Genomic DNA, 15,877 nt, shown 5'->3' with positions numbered 1-15,877 from the left:
ACAACAGCACAGACGATGCAGCCATGATGCAGACCTGTAATTGCGCGGTCTGCAAGCCAGTTGGAGCCCATCGGTTGAAGGCAGGGGAGCACAGACCTAGAAGACGCATAAACATTATATTTGTGCGGGCCACTGCATTCAAACTATCAAAAAGGTATGGTTGCTGTACTCCAGGGAGGTATGAATCGTTCAAGGGGAGCAAGATAGTTGAAGTTTTTAAAGCCCGAATGTCCATCAGGTAGGAGATTTGTCTTGCCTGCTTATTGATAACCCTTTTCCAGACTGTGTATGGAATAGAGCTGCAGTTAGTGATGTTTCGTCAATTTGACGGTTCCATGGGTTCCCCGAGCTGGCAAGGGTTACTTTTAACTGGGCTTTAAGTGTATTATCTGTGGCGTTTAGTACCCTTATGTAGTACTTCAGGGTGTCAGCCTCACAGAAAATAGATTGTCTTTGGAGGCCCAGCTCCAGTCGTAGTCTTGCCCTGTGAATGTAATTCGGGAGACAAAAGATTTTTTTTATAAATGGTAACCTGGGCATGGTCGAGACTGGCCGAGCATGGATCAGGAAAGGCCTGGTGCCCATAACTTAGGGCTGGAAGAAGGGTAGCTTTGATCACCTTCAGTATGGGTTCGGCGTAGGGACTACTCAGGGACTGTTAAGTCGAGCCAGGCTGTATGTTGTTGCTCCAGCTCTCTTTTTCAGGGCAGCTACGTGGACTGATGGTCTAAAAGACTCGCTAAACCAAACCCCCAGGTAGTTGCATTTTGATGTTGTTTTAATCTTTGAGTCCCAATGTTCCACGTTCGAATTTTCTTTTTCTTGCAACGGCCGAAAATCAAAACCTTGGTCTTATCCTGGTTAATTTTAAGAGCATTAGCTGTGCTGTATTAGTTGAGCTTACACAAGGTTCGTTGGAGGTCAGACTTGGACTGGTCCATTATGACAATATCGTCAGCATATTGCAGAATGTGCAAATTCGTTTTTGCGTGGCCCAGTTTTGGTAGAAGGAAGCTGCTTTGCTCCAGGAATCTCCCTAGGTCAGCGGTGGAGAGGTTAAACAAGAGGGGAGCAAGAACACATCCTTGCTTTAGGCCGTCTGAAGTTGGAATTTTTGCAGACTGTTGTGGGGCCAGTTCTGACTCACACCCATGTGTTCTTATGCAAGGAGATCCTCCACTTATTTCCTCCATAGAGTGTTACGAGACACTTTATCGAAGGCGGCACTGTAGTCTATAAAGCAGCAATAGAGGGGGGAGCTGATTTTTTTTGCTCTGCTTGTTCACTCAGAATGGCTAGGGCGGTGATGTTGTCAATTGTGGAGGCAGAACCACGGAACTCAGTTTGAAAGTATAGTAAAATATTATTTTCCGCAACCCATTTTTCTAGTGACTTGAGAAGATACCGAGCATAAACCTTGGCCTCAAGATCTAATAGGGCTATGCGTCGGTAGTTAACTGGAAGGGAAGGATCTTCTCTTTTAAGAATAGGGCATAAGATCAAGCCTTTCCATGAATCTGGTATCTGAAAGGTAATAAACGCATGGTTGTATAAGGGAAGTAATAGCTTAGCCCATTCTTCCGGTGCACATTTGAATACAGCAGATGGAAGGCCGTTAGGCCCTGGAGCACCATCGTTTTTCATAGATTTCAGGAACTTGCAGACCTGAGCCCGGGATAGTCAGCTCGTGGGTATTCATCAGTGTAATGTCAGCAGTATCTCAGATTTCAACCTCAGCGAGGTCCAGGATATCACAGCAGTATTGTTTAATCACATACTGAGACCAGACTTCTTCAGAAACCGCGTTCCCCCTGCTCTTGTTGGAGGAACAAAGTTTGTTTATATGGTTCCAAAAGTGAGTCAGGTTTTTTTCCGCTAACAGAGCAGACATTTTTAGTCAGTCCTTCTGTTCTTTTTGTTTCTTGGCTTCCCATGTTGATTTTTTGTAAGCTTTACGTGATAAAGCCATGTTATTGGCAGTAAGCTCTGTACCTTTAGATTTATGCAAGCGCACAGCCCTCCTTAGGGCTCTTCTTTGGGTGACTAAAACCGGATTGGAATTCTGCCGTGGGGAAGGCCTGGGGAATCTGTGATGAACTTCAGGGCCTGTTAGGGGGTCTCCTAATTTAGTAATGATAGTGTCCCACCTATGATGATGGCCTGTGGGAGAGTGTTGAATGAAATTTGGAATTATTTCCATGAGCCAAGTGCCCACCTTATCGACACCTAAAGAGTCCCATTTGATTCTTCTGACTAGAGTGTGGAGTTCAATCTGCTTTGAATGCCCCACTTAAGTTACTTCGGCAGCAACAGGAACTTGCACGTACATTATTACAGACAAAGGGTTATGATCGCTCTCTGTGCGAGTGGGGATCTCCATTTGAACTAACTTACTTGCCAGAGATGGTGCTAAAAAATATAATCAATGGTTGAGAGATTCCTAAATGTTGCAGATAGATTGACGCTGGGATCCTGGGCCAATGTGATTTGCTTCGCAGAACGTAGATTGTAATTGGTTAAGAAAGTGTTCATGGCTTCTTGCTCTTTGGTTTTGGTGACTGAATGAACGTTGAGTCCCAGATCTCTGATGTTAAAAATTCAACTAATAACAAGACTTCAGCAGAGGCAAAGTCAAGTAGGAGCTCTTCCAGATGCTTGATCAAAAGAGCTGTTGCCAGTGACTTTGATGTTTTAATTGTGTTGTAGTAGCAGTTGATTAAAAGCAAGAGGAAGGCCCTGGTTGGAGTTGAAAGACCTCTGATTAATAAAAATTTGCCCAGCCAAAGGGTTCCAATAGAGGGGGATAGCTGCAAGCTTGCAGGTATGTTTAATGAAAATGGAGAGGCCCCCAGAAGGTCTGCCGTAAGAATTAGGCTGGGATGCTGTTTGAAAGAATTCATAATAGCCGTGGAGAGCTGATGTAGACAAATACCAAGTCTCTTGAAAGCAGACGATATCACTTTTGCTCAAATAGTCCACTGCTGATTTGGATAAAAGGGTTGACTTTAACCCAGCAGCGTTCCAAGAGGAAATGGTCAGTTTAGAATCTGACCGCTTAACTAAGCTGTTAGGAAGAATACTGCTGGGGGCAGAGGGCTGGAGGCTCTCGATGGGAATGCCCATGGCGGCTGTGAATATTATGGGGGACAGAGAAGATTGATTTACAGCTCACTAAACGTTGGTTGTTATATGAAATGTTAATGGAGTTATCCGCTTTTGATGCATCTGGCAGCCAGTCGTGGGTTGCACCCCGTGACCCTTTCAGGACGCTTGTGTTTGACCTCGCTGGTTCATCCTGAAGAAGTACGTGGGGATATTTCTGTTGGTGCGGGACCTAGAGTTCTATGCCCCAGTCTTCAAAGAAACTGGCTACCTCAAAAATTGAATCCCTTAGGGATTCTCGTGACCACGTAGTAGCAGTTTCTTCCGAAGCCCCTTTGCCTGGTATTGAGGCAAACTTAACTGCTATAAGATCAGAAGAGGTAATCCCAGTGAGCACCGGGAAGTGCTTGAATAGGCGAAGAAGGTTGTTTCTATTAAGAGTGTCATGTGGGCCCTTGTGAGCAAAGTGAGGGAAAAAAACAAGTTCTATATCTTTTTTAGGACCTTGATAATACTGTATCACGAGGAAGCAGAGGGGCCTTAAAACGTAGAGGTGTAACATCAGATAGACAATGATTCCCCTCTAATTGTCTTTGCCCTACCGAGGGCTGTAAAAGTTGAGACTGAGAAGGCATTGGCATTTGTGGAGGATAATCCCAAAGGGTTTTGGTCGGGTCACCTGTTGGGTGTCGCAGAGAGGGGCCCATCACTACGCTGTCTGTTGTGACATGTGGAACGACGGTATTTTGGCTTACATTTCCTGAGCACTTGTTAGGACCACTCCATGTGTTTGGAACTTCTCTTGAAGGGTGAGCTATAGCGTCTTGCCTGCCCAAACTTTGACCTTGTAGGGGTATCCCCTTGTTTTTAGTTGACGAAGACCCAGGCTTCGTGATGGTAGAATATAATTCGGTAGCACCGGGGGCAAAACGTTGTTTTTTGGTTTGTTTTTTAAGTTTCTTTTTCTCCCTTCTAAACATTGGTAGTTTTGTTGGGAGATTGGAGGGCAGGTGGGCAACATTTGAAGGAGCGAGGTCAGCGTGTCCAGGCTGTGTGGTGGCTAATGGAGTGGTCATTGGACTGCGAGCGTTGAGGGTCGCCAAGCCAGTTTTAGGATCACTAATGATGGTCCCCGTTGACTGAAGAGGGGAGGAAATTGACTTTTTGAGATCTGGTTCCAAAAGGAGAGAAATAGTTCTTCTCAGTGATAGTGATGTATCTATAGTTGCAGAGCACAAAAACTGTTTAGAGGGGGACCCAATTTGAGCCTTTTCAGTAAATTTAGGTTTGCCACTGCTGTTAGTGTGGAGCTTCACACTGCCCAAAAGTGAGCCCAGAATTTCTGGAAGGGATGAGGTTTATTAATTAATGGGGCACAGGAACAAGAATGAGTGCCGTCGGGAGGCCCTATAGACCTTTCGAGGGAACTTAGCCTAGAACCCAAGTCGGTCAAAGTTGAGGCCAAAGTTTGTATTAAATCGATCTGAAGGTCGATTTTCTGTGATTGCCATAATAAGGCAGTTGCAATTAGAGTCCTGTTTTATGTGTAGGGACGTCAATGAGAGCCATAAGGGACTTGTCGGTCCGAGGGCGTAAGCGAGTCCTTGCCTTCTTGTGATGAGAACTGACGCCCGGTGTTTGCGCTAGGGAGGCCTCAATTCGGGCTTCTAGGGAGGCCAGGAACCAATCGGATAGATTTTTAGGTACAAAGGGGCTTTTGTAAATTGGCCTCTTTCTTGGTGATAAGGAGTCAATGAGCTCAATTCGATGTGCGCCCCGGCTGCAGCGTGGGGCAGACTCAGGTGATGTATGAGCTGCTGCCGGATTGTCAGTGCCTTCTTGAAGGTATAAAGGGGTGGACAAACTGCAGTCATGGACTTGTGCTTGTGCTAGTAAGTTAGCTGCAGTAAGTATTGTAGAGCCTGAAACAGTAAAGTCTCCAGAGCCGATGGAGTGGACTCTTAATGAGTCGATGGGATCATAGTTAAACCCTCCTGGAGAGGTCTGCACTGCTGGAGATTCTCAGGAGAGACCTGGGCCTTAGGCAGGCGGGAGCGTGAGCCCTCAGAAAATGATCCGTCGATGAGGCCAGGGCAGTGGGATGGAGGTTGATCGTGGTACTGTGCTTCTGGCCCACGCTGAGACATCGCGGAAGAGACAGGGCCGGTCTGGGTCTGAAATTGAAGTGAGGCCTTACTAAAGAACTCGCTGATCCGCACTTGTGACAGTTGGCCTCGTGGTGATGATAATTTATCTCGCAGTGACAGAGACTGTTGTAGAGCCCCCCCAGAAGGGACATGAGTGGTGTCAGCTCAAAGGGTAGTACCCTTTCTTCTGGGAAGTTTCCTTGGTGGCATTGTAACTTGTCCTTCCATTGGCCACCTGGGAGATACTGCTTGCTGTTTGCTGCTTGCTGCTTGCCGCTCCACGGTGCAGTTTCCCTGTTTTCTAAGCGCCTCTCAGAGCACCACTCTCCCCGCACGATCCCCTCAAATGTCAAGGATCGATGATTCCTCAGCACACTGTCCTCTGACCGCTGACGCCACTGTCAGGAAACGGGAACGAGAAGGTAGAGGTGACAGGCAAACTATAGCTGTGAGAGGACTGAGGGTAAGACACAGGAGTAGAAAGCAAAGGGAAGCAGGGCTCACAAGTTGGAACCGCAAGCCATGCACGACCTGCTCGGGCAGCCTCAGCGATTCCAGCCGAGGGCACTCACTTACCGGCCGCCCGCTAGTGGTGGCCGTGCTTGCAAGACTTTCCTTCCCCCCTCCTTGCTAATGGATAAGCTGAGCTGATCCGCTGAAGGTGGCTGCACTCTCTGGCACTCTCTGGCCTCCTAGCCGCCTAATCAGCGTTACCACATGTTTGCATGGGTGCGGGCTGGTGCCGGTAGCTGTGGCCGTATCGGTCCGCCCATGGGAGTCACAGTCCGACGGTGGGGGGAAGACCTGCCATGGAATCCCCTGCCCGATGGGGGTTCGAAGGTCAATGGGGAGCAGCCTCTTCCCCTGCTGCCTCACACCCGAACTGAGCGTCCTCGCAGAGCTGGACTATGCGGCTCCCAGAACCTCTCGGGTTGTGCCGGCTGCTCCGGACCCCCAACTGAGGTGAACTGAAGTGATGGCCGGGGGAGGACCAGAGGGCAGGCTGAGGGCAGGTGACAGCGTGACAGAGATCTCTCCCGCAGCTACACACAGCACTCAGCTCCACTCACCGCCTGCTACTCGCTTGACTCAGCTTCACTGGCATCCTCGACTGATGCAAAACACAGACCGGATCGGAGCTACAGTAATCACACTCGGTAAATTCAATATATCCGACCCAGTAGAATCTTTTAAACCAGCCTGATGTAAACGAGTGGGTTAAAAATTTGCTCTGCGACACATCACTCACTACCAGGTAAACAACTACTGTTTCCACCCATGGAAAGTTTCTCCACGTGCGCAAAATGTCCTTCGTTATGAAGGATGAATCCTCACCTCCTGGCCAGCACCCTGTCTTGGACATCAGTGATGCTGAGGATAATGTTTACCACAGAAAAGCCGCTCCTAGTGAAAATGACCCTACTACAGTTACAAAAACATTGTGAGTGAAGGCATCTCACAAAAAGTGACGGACTGGTCTCACACACCACCTGGTGTCATGCTTCATCATCGGCCAGTCCTCGCCCTCTAAAACCTTCGTTTGATAGAGGGTGGGCATACACCTGACGACAGGGATGCACTTCTAAGCTATTGAGTTGGGGCCCGTGAAAAAATGTGTGAGGTTAAAAATCATTATAGTTACCAGGAAATCTATTTTGATGTGACTAATAACTATATGATACTAAAAACATTGGACAGTGAGTGGGGTGTTTTACCGTCACCGCACACATCAGAGGAGGAAGATGTGGATGGCAACTCTTTCCAAAGAAGAAGTCCGTGGTAGCATGCATCTGTTCCACGTACCAGTTTCACCTTAGCCGTGTGTTGATTAGCATGCCAAGGAACATTTGCTGTCACAGTCCTCATTTTGACTTCACCCTGTTCACCTTGAGCAGTTGTGGACTGTCATTGAGGCCTATCCTCCCTAATGACATTGTGGTCATCCTCCTGACTGAATCGTGCCTTTTCTCAACATGTTGCATGACTGGACATCCACAGGCTTGAAACATCTTTTGGGGTTGTTGTCCAATGAACTTACCTGTGAGACCCTTCAATATTTGCACATGGAAATACATGAACTTAGAACTCCCTGGGTGTTTGTCTCTAGGAGTCAGGGCCAGGTTGACCACTGCGCATTCTGGGAGGCAAGTACACCAACTACTAGCCAAAGGGACATGTGTTTTGTGGAGTCTGAGACAATACTAGGCAGTGAGAGTGTAACATATGTTGTAAGTACTTACTCAAGGATGCAAGCATTAAGTTCAACTGATGTAATGCAGTCAATGTGAATGGTGAATGAAGTCACTCCACAAGTGTCGGGTCCATCCATGGTTACTAGCAAGCATACAACACTGGACTGACAAGAAATGCTGCAAGTGTGATTGGGTGAGTGGCAGCCATCGTTATATGAGCTTAAAAACCTAGTAGGGGGTGTGGCCAGGCGGTCCCCATAGCCTAATCAAAATCCTGCACTTATCCTGTTAATCCCTATACTTTGACTCAGCCCCTGTGTTGGGGGGAATTCGCCACACCTGGTCGACCTATGCAGCGGGTTCCAGAGATACATTTCAAGTCCCTGACGGATGTTGCAGGATCGAGGGCCTACGTGAGCTGGGCTGGCGGCTCCGTATATGGAAATGCCGGTGAGCCGTGAACTGCGATACGCCCGCTGGCATGGAGAGGCGGTGACTGCCTGGAGCGGCGACTTGGGGCCTTGAGGTCGGCAAACCCTGATTCATGTGTTTATGGGGTCTTGGCAGCTGGCTCGAGCGGGCCTGTGGACTTAGGATCCCAGGTGCTCCCTGGGGCTTCAGATAGGTGCCCGGCCACACTGGATTGGGCCCACCTCCGCCTGCTTTATACTACAGACCTGTGACGGCGGGGTGGATGGGCTGTAACCTCCTGCTCATGACGGGGACCCAGGCGCTCATCGGCCAGCTTCATATCTCGGCGGTCTAATCGGGCCACGGTGGACGGCCTTGTAGGCTTGCTGGCTGGACTAGTGAGACGACGTTCGGTTGGGGGGTGGGCTGCGGGGGCCCCGGATGGGACTTAGATTCATTGATTTGAGCTGCGCAGGACCCAGAATTTCGCCATTGTGGGTTGTGGGGTAGCCCCTCCCATTCTCCTGGAGGCCGCAGTTGGAGCGCCGAGCTTGGCTATGTGCAGAGGCCTGACGAGGTGCAGCGACACGGGTGGGGGACTTGGAGGGATGTGCTTGCCGAAACAATGTCTGTTTTGTTGGGTTCCCCGAAGGCATCAATGTTAAGGACATTCTGGCTAAATGACTCCTAGACTGTCTCCCGCCTGACACAGTTTCCTCCTGCTTCATAATCGAGTGCTCACATCAGGCTCTGATGCAAAAACTGCCGCCGGGTGCACGTCCTCGACCGATCATCGCACGGCTTCTTAATTATACAGACCAAAATACTATACTACGACAGGCTCGATTAAAGGAGACTCTCATGTTCGCCTTATAACACACCGTGATTTTCCCGGATTACACCAGAATGGTGCAGCAGTGCAGGCAGTTGTTCATCGAGGCAAAGGTGCGTCTTCGCGGCCTTAAGATCCAGCACTCTCTGCTCTTTCCAGCTCGCCTTAGAGTGATTCACCAGTCACGAACACATTTCTTTGAAACACCTGATGAGGTATTCTGCTGGACCGACGAGACTGTAAAACTCAAGTCGCACACTCCTCCTAGATTTGACTCTGATTCTTCCCCCGGGGGCTGTGGGCGAGATCCTCTGGGGGCTGCTAAGAAGCAGCGTCACCGTTCATGCTCTAAGAGGCACTCCAAGACACATAGCAAATCTCGCCGGCGCAAAACAGAAGACCATCTGGAACCTGCGGCATCCTGACTGGTTTCTCGTTATGCTTTAGCTACTAACTGAACTTTCTTTTGGATGACACTACTAATTGGGCTACCATGTTCATGCTTACCTCTGCCATAAGACACAGATATGCACAGGGGATTGTTACAGGGGATCCATTGGCGGCATGTCGCTACCACCCCCCGTAGGGGGTCAGTGGCACTGTATGACACGAAAGATACTTCTATGTTTATGAGGTTTTGGGGTGGGGGAGGATGGGTGGGTGGTTTATTGGGAAGTTTATGAAGTTATCATCTTTGGTTAGCGCCTTTGTAATCTACATGCATGCGGTCTCAGACAGGTCATTAGCATCTATTGCTCACACCTCTTTGTGGGGCTCCTATACCGGACGCAATACGTAGGATCGTTAGCTGGAATATTCTTGGTCTCCTAGACAAAATTAAGCGGGGTTGATGCTGCGACAAGCAAAACGATATAGAGCAGACATCCTACTCCTACAAGAGACCCACTTATTGGGCACTAAGACACCGTGCTTGATGCGCTTTGGATTCGCACAGACCTTCCATTCTGGGTTTACCAGGGGATCCCGAGGAGTAGCGATCCTTATCCATCGCAGTATTACCTTTGTTCACAGTAAGTCATGGTCCGACCCCCAAGGTAGATATATAGTGGTTTCCGGAGTGCTGTATGGGGAACCTATTGTCTTTGGCAGCATGTACTCTCCCCCCTGACATGGAACCTGATTAAGCCATTGACTACACTGTGGATTGAGATTCCGTCGGGATTGACGGTAGTGGGAGGTGACTGGAAAGACATGTTATGCCCGCGCACAGTACAGATGGCATAGTGGGGGAGACCGCCGATGGTTCGAGAATCTAAATTGCTGCCCTTGATTCAGGGGATGGGTTGGACAGACTCCTGGTGGGCGTTGCACCCCACTGAACACGAAAACACATACTTTTCTGGTGTACATGAGTCATTTTCTCACAGTGATTATTTATTCGTATCAGAAAGTCATACCCATAGATTAAAGTCCCCTGAGATATTACCGCGGGCCTTTCGGATCACTCAAAGGTGTCTGTCCAGTTGATCTTGGGCCCGAAGCACTCTTCCTTACGTTGGCGGCTCTCCCCTTGGCTCTTACAAGATAAGCAATATCGGATGCATATCCACACCTCTATTACTGACTACTTTTCATTTAACGCCAGGACGGTTTCATCCCCTATAACACTATGGGAGGCTATGAAGCCTACGGTTCGGGGGATAGATATCGCCTTTTGCGCAGCGAGACAGCGACAGGAGAAATTACTACAGGCCGAGGCCATATTGATGGATCTCGAGCGTAGCAGTAGGGGGTCGGGGGGCGCTGTGCGTAGACAGCTGCTTAGTGCCCAACAAACATATGCCATGAGCTATTGGACAAGGCTCGACTCTACTGGCTCGCAACGTGCAGCCGGATATACCAGTGGGATGACAAGTCAAGTGCCCTGCTGAATCGCCTGTGTCAATGGTTCATGCGTCCCCAGGTCATCCCGACTATGCAGGACCCCGGCGAGAGTGACTCTTATAGACTAATTGGTCTACCTCTCCAGGAGCAGTACTTATAGAAACCCCTTCCGGGTTGGAATTATCACCGGAACTAAGAGACTACTTGAAACTGATCTCAGCCCTGAAGAAGTCGCGGGGTAATCCCCTGTAACAGCAACGAAACACGTGTTGGCTAAGAAAGCTTAAAGAGCTTGAATTTAAGACAACTGAAAATATAAAGACAAGCACCATTGTGATATTTAATGTAACTTTATGGATTTACTTTTGAATGTGTGCAGAGTATGCCCCCCGGAAAACCCTATCTGCTGACACTATCTATAAATTTATTGATGATCTCCCCCCGCAGACTCTCTCCAACATGTTACGGGAAGCCCTAGATGCCCCACTGTCAATTGAGGAGTTGCAAACAGCATTAACCGACATGAATTCCGTTAAGGCGCCCGGTCGAAAAGGCTTTCCTTGTGAATTTCTCAAACATAATCAATCCCAGATAATGGAGCCGTACCTTGCGGCCCTCAACGCCGCAGTTGAGGACAACAGCCGGTTGTAATGGCTTTCCTTGTGAATTTCTCAAATATAATCAATCCCATCTAATGGAGCCATACCTTGCGGCCCTCAACACCACAGTTGAGGAGAGCAGCCTCGCGCAAGATTGGAGACATGCCCAAATAGTAGTTTTCCTCAAACCGGACCGACCACTGGAACTTCATTCGTCCTATCGTCCGATCTCGCTCCTCAACGTTGAGGCTAAGCTTTTGGCCAAAGTGATCGCAAATCGCCTAGTCCCATACATTTCACATCTTATTCATCATGATCAGGCCGGATTTATGTCCAGCCGCGCTACATAATATGGAAAACAATTGGTCCTAGACTAGCTTTAAGAGAAAACGCAGAGTGAAGGAAATTCATCAATAGGGGGTTGCCAGTTCATCAACCGCTAGTAATCAATACTAATGACACACAGATTATTAGACAGATTCACACCCTGAAAGAGAGAGGAAAAAAAAAATATATATACATATATTCATGAACATTTTGTATTTGGCTAATATTGCTGCTATGTATACATTCCATGCGATTGTTTGCACTCTGTACTATCATTGCGTATTTTGCACAACAATACCATTGCAGTTTGCATTTTAATTTGCGTTTGGCCCTCATGTCAATTTCCAAAGAGATGCACTGTAAATGTATTCATGAACAGTTTACATTTATCCAATATTGCTGCTATGCATATACTCCATGCAGTTGTTTTGCACTCTGTACTATTATTGCGTATTTTGCACAACAATACCATTGCAGTTTGCACTTTAATTTGCGTATTCTGCACACTTAGCAATTGCACTTTGTAACAGTACTGTTCATGCTGCTTTGCACCTTTTTCATGTATTTACTTTCGGCAAGAGAAAGATACATTTTAGCCCACATTAAGGTTTTCCGTCATACATTTCTGGTGTAGTCATTACAATTATATTTGCATATTTTGTATTGATACTACTTACTTAGAGATTTTTTCTATGTCCTTCATCACAACCATCACATGACCTTTGAGTGCTATGTATATAAGGTTGTTAACAATGGCGTTTACTTTATGTGATCAAGGCCACCTTGTGGCCGAAACGCGTAATGACGTGCTATGTTGGTGCTGGTTCTAATTAAATTCCTCTGAAGCACGACTGGTGTCCGTGTGCTTTCTTCTTCGCCTGCCTGGAAGTGGGAGAATGCGCCTGGTGTTTGCATCATTTTGTCGGTAGTGGGTCTGCTACCTTTCACGGATCCCCTCGACGTCTGTTGACCGCCACTCTCAGCCACCCGGTGTACTGTTTTCCTGTTCGGAAATTTGTGACGGCCCCCCGTGTGGACTACATGTCCCAGACTGCCCCTGAGGTTTGCTGCCGGATGCTGTCCTTCGATGCATTCCCCGGTAATCCTTCCACGTAAGGGCAAGCAAGATTCCAGATAAACACGGGTGTCGAGGCAGTGCTTCATCACTTTTTGCGGTCTAATTAAGGTCTGGACTGCCAAATAAGATATCGCCAGCACAACAAACCATGTCCAGTAACACACAACGGGAACGCGAGGCGGAGGCTGATGAATTGTTTAGAAACTTGGTCACGGCATCAACGAGACGAGCGGATGATGGTATGAATGCAGCCACTGATCCCAACCCCGATATGAAAACTTTACTTAAAGCACTCGAGAAATGCCAAAGAAGCGAAATGATGAAATGGTGGGAGGAGATTTCGCTCACCAAATACGAAGAGGCAGGCCGGGTGCCACGTGGCTTGAGGATCATGCTAGCGCCGAACTTTGACAACATCCATCCAGAAATGCTCGTTGAATGGGCGGATAACAACCTCAGCGCTTCTATGAATGCGGTCAGAATTTTGATCAAATATGCCCGCATCGACCGTGACACACTTCTAAAGAAATCGAGGAGATCAATGAACAACTCAACAAGCGAACTGAAACAGAAGAAATTCTCAAACAGAGAAAGGAGATTGACGGCAGAGTTAAAAAACAACAAGAAAAAATCAAACAGAGAAAAATACGCAAATTCACACGGGATAAAGAGGATTACGAACTAGGGCAGATTTTCACCTTCACCCATTGTGACAATGCTAGAAAAAAACGATCTGACAAATTGGCAACCACTAAACAGGATGTACCTACTTCAAGTGGACACTTCACGCTGGTGGAACTAGACACAGTCGACTCTGCTTCCTTAACCAGCGGCAGTGAGGGGGAAGAAATGGACCGCAGAGGTTCCAACACGGTATCAAATATTTTGCAACCGGGAGAAGAGCTGACTTTTTTAGACGAGGACCGCCGCCAGACCCTGAGGCCGCGGTATCCTCGAGCACCCGCAGGTTCAAACGGAATAAAAAACGGAGTGCCAGAAGAAAGGCCCGCGGCACAAAAAGACAAAAAAGTACAATGGCGACGACGCTAAACAAACGTAACAACCACAACACGATAGTCAACCTTTCTAAAATTGCTCTTACCATCGCAGAAGAGAACATTTTATCCTTGGGTCTCTCTTATTGTGCAGGCAATAACTTCAACTACTGCAAGACCAGAGTCGACACGTTTAGTTTCAAGAGAAAAATAAAACTTAAGAAATTCTTCACCATCAAAGGCAGTTATAAATCTGATGCTTCCTCTGGAATTATGGCCATCACCACTGATCATAATTTGGCGGCAGCTGACGCTCAATTGCTCCTCACCCTGGCCGAACTCAACAATATGGACACCAATTCTTCAAGTAACCTTAACAATACACGGTCCTCACAGGACAGACTCTCAACCATCATTAACACCGAGTTTTGTGCTGGTCTCAGTCCGTTCAAAGGGAAATCCAGTTTCATCCCCATGATGTCTAAGGACGCCATTGACATTTTCCAGGAGACGGTCACTAACGACTTGAAAAATCTTTATCACGTCATTAGTCACAAAAACGTTAAAATCAGTCAGCAGGAGTTACAGTACAAGAATCTTGTTTGCAAACTGAATAACAACTCAGGTCTAATGATTTGGACGTCCGATAAAGGGTGCAATGTGGTTGTATGTCCCAGGGATGAATATGTGACTGAAGCCAAAAGGCAGCTTTCCGATAAGGACTGCTATGAAAAAATAGATATGAAGATTTACAACACCTCCAAGGAGTCTTTGAAGAAAATGCTACACTCCTACAAAAGACAGGGACTGATTTCGAGTAATGAATTCAATTTTTTATATAATGAATTCCCCATTATCCCTGTGCTCCGCCTTATACCAAAGATTCATAAAGGAGTGAAGCCGGTACCAGGCAGACCTATCATCTCGGCCATTGGAAGTCTCAGTGAGAACACAAGTAGGTATGTGGATTATTTTTTACAACCGTTAGTCCAAGATCTATCCACCTACATCAAAGATACTGGGGATTTTATCAGGAAACTGAGCAAGATCCAATGGCAGGAGGGGTTTCTTTTGGTGACTGTAGTCATAGAGTCACTCTACACCAGTATTGAACACGTCACTGGCATCGCTGCAACTAAACATTATTTGGATCTCAGACCTATTAAATATCACAATCACAATGTAATGCTTTTAGAATTGATCAAGTGGGCCTTATGCAACAACCACTTTATGTTTGGAATCTCTACTCTCAAAAGAGGGGAGTCGCCATGGGAGCTTGCTTCTCCCCCAGCTATGCATGTCTCCATGTGGGCTGGTGGGAGGAGCAGGGTCTCATGGGCACCCATGCTGAAGTTTTTAACTCCAAAGTTGTAAAGTGGTTCAGATACATTGATGATGTTTTTATGGTCTGGACTTGTGATTTTCGCAGATAGAGGGAGCCTGGTGTGCGTCAAAACTCTGCTGTTAACTCCCTTTAAAGCACAAGCCCTGGAGTTGAAATTGGAACTCTATTTATTGTGTGCAGATTGCGGGAGGACTTTGCGGACGGGACTGCGAGGACCAGCAGCCCCGTAATTCCGCTCAGCTGTGTCCTCTTCCCGCCTTTTTCCGCTAGCAGCTGGTATATAAGCAACTAAGCACCCCGCTACGCGGTCGCGCGCGGTCGCACGCCAGGAGAAGCCCGGGACAAGGGCGGGACCGTTTGTGACCGTTAGCGGCCGGGGAGGCCGGGCTGGGCCCCCCCCCCTTTGCGCCCATTGAACTTGAGTGCTTGCAGTCAGGGATATTGTTATATACTTAATGCCTTATATCATTGACAGCAGCACCTAAGGTAACAATTGTATCATAGTTTCTTGAGAGTGACATCATTGCGCCGTCCATTGTATTATCCACAGTGTTATCCTAGTTGGTGTCTGCTGTATACATAGCACGCTCGTTACCAGTAGCCATATCTGCACGTATATTAGTGAAAATATGGGAAAGCACTGTCTTGTATCATCTGTTCCCGCCTCAAAGCAAAAAGCGGCTCCTATTCCCCTATTACCTAGCCTAACTGCGATAGATAGCATGTTACAGAAGACAATTGGGGTGGTAGCTAATGCTATCGAAAGCACAGAACGCCGTCTTTCACTTCCCCCTGGCTCCTTACCCCCTTTCCCGTTTGTAAGTGTATCGGAGCTTAATCCAAATTTACAGGATCCGCTGTTAGTGTCATCCTCTGTTGCTCTCCCAGGGGCCCACCAAGGCATGATTAATCAGGACACAACCTCTATTATGGATAGCACATCTCTTGAGTTCTTTCCTTTACCTACAAGGCTATCAGTATCACCCAATTTTTGCCAAAATGAA

The sequence above is a fragment of the Triturus cristatus genome, chromosome 6 (genome assembly GCF_964204655.1).
Source record: "Triturus cristatus chromosome 6, aTriCri1.1, whole genome shotgun sequence".
Taxonomy (NCBI): Eukaryota; Metazoa; Chordata; class Amphibia; order Caudata; family Salamandridae; genus Triturus; species Triturus cristatus.
This window is presented reverse-complemented; position numbering follows the sequence as displayed.